Below are 6,777 nucleotides of genomic sequence, written 5' to 3' on the forward strand. Positions count from 1 at the left end.
TTGAGGGAGCACATTAAATGACAAGTTCTAGTCCTGTGCAGCGCTTATTTATTTCTCCGTTTTTACACATTTCCCCTCCAGTTGCAGGGCATTTTAATTATATTTGTGCAGGCAGGCAGCCAGGCAGTCAGCTTTTAGTGCTTCTGGTCAGTTGAATCCGGGGGTCTGAGCAATTGAATTACGCACAATTTCAGGTGGGGAGCAGTTGCAGGTACACATGCCCCAACCTTGGAGCCTTGGAGCCTATATTGCTTTTCAGTCTGGTCCGAATGCGTAAAAGTTAATTAGAGAAAGTCATGAATAAATTGGCAGTGAAAAACTCCATTTCGCACACGAAGAGGGTCGTTTCTAATTAAACTATGTGCTCTCATCTTTTTGATGTTTTACGTTGCTATTTATTTTACGATTTTATTATTACCTTATTTGTTAATTCCCTATGGCTTTTAACGTTCATTATTGACATTGATACACTTAATATTCTGCAGTTCATTTGTGAAACGCTTAAAGACTTACCATCGGATTATGGACCCTGGCACTTTATTTCAATTGTTTTAACTATATGATTTAAATGCATTTTAAATGCTCGCATTTTGTCAGTTGAACTCCGTTTCCGCTTGACGGACAACATCTGGTTTTGGTATTCATTTCAGCTTAAAATAATATTGCGGAGGAAATAAAACAAAAATGTGTTCTATCGTTTTATAGTTTCATTAATAACTAAATACTTGATTCATAGATTCATATGTATTGCTTCTTTATAGTTAAATCTTTAACTTCTTTGGTAGTTTTACTCGTAGTAAGGGTATTGTATTCTACTTGAAGTGTCTGTCGGCTTATTAAAAAGTTTATTTTCCAACTTTTACTTTTGATACTCAGTAACTTTCTTATTTTTATACCTTTTTGGCTGTCATGTTTGAGCGGAACTCACTCTTTCCCGCACTGCGTGTTGTTCTTATCCATAGTTAATTTTCCGCACAATCTTGTGCCTTGTCAGCCACGTTTATTGGCCAGATTTGAGAGCAGCTAAGCCAGCTTATCACACATATATGTATGTAGGTGCGCCTCGGCACTCACGATCCACGGAAGTTTTCCAGCGATTTTAGCTGCTTAATTCGCGGCGCATTCCGCCCCAAACAAATGACTCATTTTTATTCATTCAACTAATTTTGAGGGGCTCACGGCGGAGTCATCATCTGGCCGCCGGCAATTTGTGCCAGCTATCGCAACATCTCTATCTCCATGTGTATCTGTATCTCCATGCACCCCAGAATCTTCAGCTTTGCGCTCTTACCGCTTCTGTGTGTGTTTACCGCAGCAAAATGATTTATTTTACGCCACGCTAAACACACACGTACCTAGAACAACAGGCTGAGTTGGGAAAAGCAGGAAGCTGGCTGCACTGAGAAAAAAACAGTACCACTTCTACTACTTCTATAGATAAAGTAAAAGTGGACTCAGAACTACTTTTGTTTGGTTTTGAATACTTGACTCATCTGTCGGCTGACATAGCTTAGTTAATAGCAAACTCAGCTTACAAGTGCTATTCATTTTCCTCAGTGCACCATTTCGGGGGAAGACCCCTTCGCTGTGGATTCGGGAAAAGCTGCAGAACATTGGCAACAATAGCGACAAGCGACGCATTGTTACTGCGGCGGGGCTTTTCGGTTCGGTTTTCGCACTGAGGTTTTCCGTATTTATTTAAGCCCAAGCGTTTTGTACATTTCATGCAGCCCGACAGCAAGGACGTCAAGGGGAGTGGTGTGGTAACAACATTTGCCATGAATAAATAACGAACGAATGGATGAATGAATGGCTGGTTTGTGGAACGCCTGGATGGATGGATGGAACGATGGATGGGTGACGACAGAGCTAGCGACGCGTCTCAACTGTGGGCATGTGATTTATGTTCCGAATGCATGGAACTATAATAATAATGTGGGGGAAAAAGGGGTTTCTCCGGAGACCTTGTTCATTGATTGTTGGCTAATACTACCTTGTACCTGCAAGACCCCAATCTCCTCCACAATCTTGGGCCACTTTCACACATGAGCAGCAAAAAACAGGCTGGCAAAAAGGGATCATTGTTATGTATGCCACATGTTCCCACAAACACACCACTTACTGGTGCTGAACACGGTGAAAAATTATGTTGTCTTACAAGAAAGTTAATGGCAAATCAACAACTGTTCAAACTTAAGATACAAAATGTACTTCCCTAGAGAAAATCCCTATTTAATAGTTACTAACCTAATAAGTTATAAGTAAGTACTTTAATTTTTTAAAAATATACAATTATTATTACTTAAAGTGCACTTTCAATACGAACAACCAGCTGGCCCAGCGGAGTTTTTGCTTTTGGGTCCTCGGCCGCTGCAGGTGCGTTAAACATTTATGAGCGGGCAAAGCGCAGATTTTAATGGGTATAGAGGGTGCCGGGATGAATACCGTGAATGATAAGGGTGGCCGCACCGCAGAAATGATTATGAATGCGCCGTGTTATGCATAATTCATAATGTTAAAGTGACCCCACTGCGTATACGCAATAATCATACGCCATGTGGCACACGGCTTTATTGGGCACTTGTGCCTTGCTCCTTATTCCGCGAATGCCCAAGGGCAGGCACTTAAAGGATGCAAATCAATCGTTGATTAGGTGGAGCCTGCAATGACCTTGGGCTTGAGTTCGGCCTCTGGGGCAGCATAATTTCTATATTCGACCCTAATTGGGTGTGCGCGCTTTCATTTCCTGCAACTAATTCGCGTGCGTTTGGGTGAATTAGTTTTTGGTCCCTGCTCCGCCAAGTGCTCAACTGACAGAAACTGACAGTTATCGTCTTCATCAGCCGACGAACAAACATCATCAGGGGGAGCAGCCCCAAGCCGCCACCCCGCCATCTGAATTCATCCATACGTACTTACATATAGATATCCCGCTGACGATGAGCAACTGTCATGTCATGAGCTCGCTGAGCTCGCACTTGGCATGTCAATGCTCTGCTTCCTGGCCCAAGCGCCCCGCTCCCTCCAGTGTCGCCCCCAGCAGCCAACCTTCAACCTGCTCCCCGCCTGCCACCTCATGGCTCCCCCTCTTGGAGCCATAATTTATGCCGCATGTTTGCCATAACTCAATGGCTGCGCGACTGCGGCGAGCTGAGAATTTCATGGGAGGGAAGAAAAGGAGCAACAGAAATGCACCAGAAACAATGTTTTCCAGTGAAGAACTAGCATGGCAAGCCAATAAGAATGGACTTCATCATGGGGTGATGTTTAGTTGTCCAACTCAAAGATTTCAATTGCATTTGCCATGATACTTTTTTCAAGTGTTTTCTTATCAGTATTACCAGCTTTTTTCTCGCAGTGCCTAGGGACCTTCAACGGTTGATGAAGCCCAATCGATAAATGCGATTCTCTGGCTTGAGCCCTCCGCATTCTGGGCTGCGTTTTTGTCGCCGATTGAGCGAACAATTGCTAGATGGCGGCCAAGATGAATTGCCTGCAATTGTGCGCATTGCTAACCATTTGTTAGCCAACAAGAACGGCGAGGAGATGGCAACTTTAGAGCCGGGCTTAGACGGCATTTCGCAGTTTCAGACCCACTTTTTTTCGCAAGGGGAGCCGCCTGGCAGTTGCCATCGATGGCATCGGACAAATGGCGATGATAAAGCCAAACGCCCCTGCCCCGATACAAGGCCATTAATAATTATGGTTATGGCCTTTTTCTTTTTTTGGGCAGTGCAAATGTTAATGGCCCTTCGGTGCCTGGTTCAAATCGATTTTCAGGCAGTGCATTTCGGCCATTTGCCATTTTGCAATCTTTGCTTTTGTAAATTACGCAATACACTCGCATTCGGGATCAACCACTGGCCACTAATTAGCCAAAAAACATTGTCATACCATTTGGCATATGCAGAAATGGCCAAAGGCACATAAAACTCTGCATATGCGCATATATATTTTATTGCCTTTAACCCAAAAACCGTCCTAATTCCGCCCTCTACATGTGTAATTCATTAGTGCCATTTGTGTCAGTGGGTTAAGCGGACTAATGGAAACTGTCTGTGAATAAAACAAATCATTTCAGAAAGTAGTTGGCAAAAAAGTTGGTCAAAAAGAAACTTCTATTGGTAATTATACGGTTAACTGATCATATGAATATTAAAGTTATTCATTTCTAGATCTACTTAAAATATATTTGTTTAACGTCATTTCTCGCGTACGTGCCCAAGCACCAAAATCGTTTAAACAAATCGTAATAGAATGCGGAATAATCGTTGGTTTACTTTGGCACACAAATGTGCGCACTAATTGAATAATGTGTAATTGTTTTTACATTTGCGGTTAGCAATAGTCGAAAATTTAAATGTGGTTTTTTGCGGCAAGGGGGGGAGGGGGAGGCTTTGTTTGTCGGGGAAAATGGGAAATGCACGACCACACTCAATGAAGCGCAGTGAGTTATTATGTGGTCCGAATTGTCCAAATGGGCCATGATAAACTCTCGCATTTTATTGCAGGTCAAATCCCCGCCCATATCTGTGAGGAATCTGCCATATCTGCCATATATTCGCCCCCCATTTGTCTGCGCTCGCCTTAACAAATAAGCATTTCCTTTTGACCAGCCTCGCGCTGCCTTGCTGTTGTTATTTCTTTGTAGTTTTATTTGGCATAAAGCCAGAGATAAATGGCGAATTCCAAATGCCAACAGAAGTATAACCAGCGGGAAGGTCAGCCGACCAAGGGAATGGGCTAACACACACACACACACACACTGGAGCCATAACAAATCTAGCTGGGAATCCCCTTTTGGTCCACTTGCACCCTCCCATCCACTTGGAGGGTCGGATTTATGTGCGCTCATGTCACTGCACACAAAAAGTTAAACAGCGCGCAACGGAAGTGCGACGACGACAACAGACGCAGCCGGAGATATGGTAACCAGGATCGGGATCGGGATGAAGTGGCAAAGCGGCGGGGAGCAGCAGGAGCAGCAGGATCTGGACAATCAGGAAACACTGCAGCAAACCCCGCATCCTCGACGTGCTCTCATTATCGTGAATCTCCCAACTAAATACGGCGAACACAAGTATATCAAAGGGAAAAAATGGAATAAATAAGAAATAAATAAGAGGAGAAAGTTTCTAAGCGGATGTGTGACTTAGCTGAATACCCTAACAAATGTAAAAGAGTGCTAAATTAAACAGGAATAATTTAATAGGTATCTAAAAGCATGGTTTTGGATGATATATGCGAGCTACTAATTGAAAACTAGTACATTAGTATTCCAATTAAAATGGGTCATTAAATGCTACTATTAATAAAAATGCAAATGCCACTTGAAATGGCAAATGAAAAGGCGCAGCTGAATAAATAATTATGGCCCCAAGCCGTTCCAGCCACCATCCACTTCCTCCTGGCCCATGGCCCATCCGAATGCGATGCCAGACGGATCCGTTGCCGTAATCCGAACTACCCCGCATACCCTGGATCAGCCGTAAAGTGTGTCAACTAGTTTTATCTCGCCTTGAGCGCCGGCAAAGTCGAGGCATCAGTTGCATCCTCCTCCATTCCCCATCGCCCATCTTCCAACCCAGGATCCCACCTGACATGTGAGCTGCTCGATGGCAGAAAAAATTGGAGTGGGGACAGAGGAGGAAAGGAAAATTTGCGAACATTTTCGCCGTTGTTTTCGCCTCTTTGGCCCGTTTTTATAGCCAGAGCCAACTTCCGCTGCCTGTTGACATATTTCCACTTCATTGGAACTAACAGAGTCAAATGGGCAGACAGCCGCGAGGCGAGCTGGGCCCACTTCTAGCCGGCTTCCTGATCCACCGTTCACCTGGGGACCCTTCCAGGTGAGCAGCAGGAGCAGTCTGCAGAACAGGTGAACGCAATGGCAGCCCGGCAATGAAGACGGACGGAAGCATTGCCTACGTTGGATACACAAATATTTGACATGTGTGCGAAGGTGCGATGGAGTGGGTAGGAAATGGCTGGACCTGGAAAAATCTCCATAAATAACTACATAATATATAAAGAATGAAATTAGAAGAAAATCTAACACAAGCAGAGCATTTTAATTACAAAGTGCCAGCATAGAGTCTTCTTGTCAAGAAGTATATAGTGCCACAGATTTCTCGCAGTGCACAGTGTCGCAGCTCCATGTGCTAAAATATGCGTGGCATGTGCCAGGACACGCGTACCAGGATGTGCGTGCTGCGGCTGGGTATCCACGGGTGCCACGGGTGCCCAACAATTCGAGCCCACACCACGACCTTCAAACCCTTTTGCGCCTCTACTTTTTTGCACATTTTAATTTGTGTCAAATTGTTGCTAAAATGCAAAACGCATTGTGCGCCAGGAGACATCTCAACCCATTCGGGGCATTCCATTACCGGCTCCTTCCCAATGTCCTTATTCTCCGGGCTGCCTTCTGCTCCTCCAGCTCCTCCTGCTCCTCCTGCTCCTTCAGCCTGCACCTTGTTTTTATTTTCCTTTTGTTGCCTTGTTAACACAGTTTTGTGCTTTTGTGTTCATGTGTGTGTCGTCTGCGAGGGTTTGTTGTTTCTGCTTTCTTCTTATTGTGGCATAACAAAAACACGGCCAAACAAAGGGGGGAAATGGGGAGCAAGCGGGGGTTGGGGGTTGCTGAGGGGGCGATTGCAGCTGCTGCAGTGTCTCCATGTTGCAAAAGCACAACAATAAAATGTTGTTACAAATTCATTACCGAAGGCGTTAAATTTGACACAGTTTTGCATGGAGCACAGCGGACGAGAGGAGCGA

Source organism: Drosophila mauritiana, chromosome 3L (assembly GCF_004382145.1).
Source record: "Drosophila mauritiana strain mau12 chromosome 3L, ASM438214v1, whole genome shotgun sequence".
Taxonomy (NCBI): Eukaryota; Metazoa; Arthropoda; class Insecta; order Diptera; family Drosophilidae; genus Drosophila; species Drosophila mauritiana.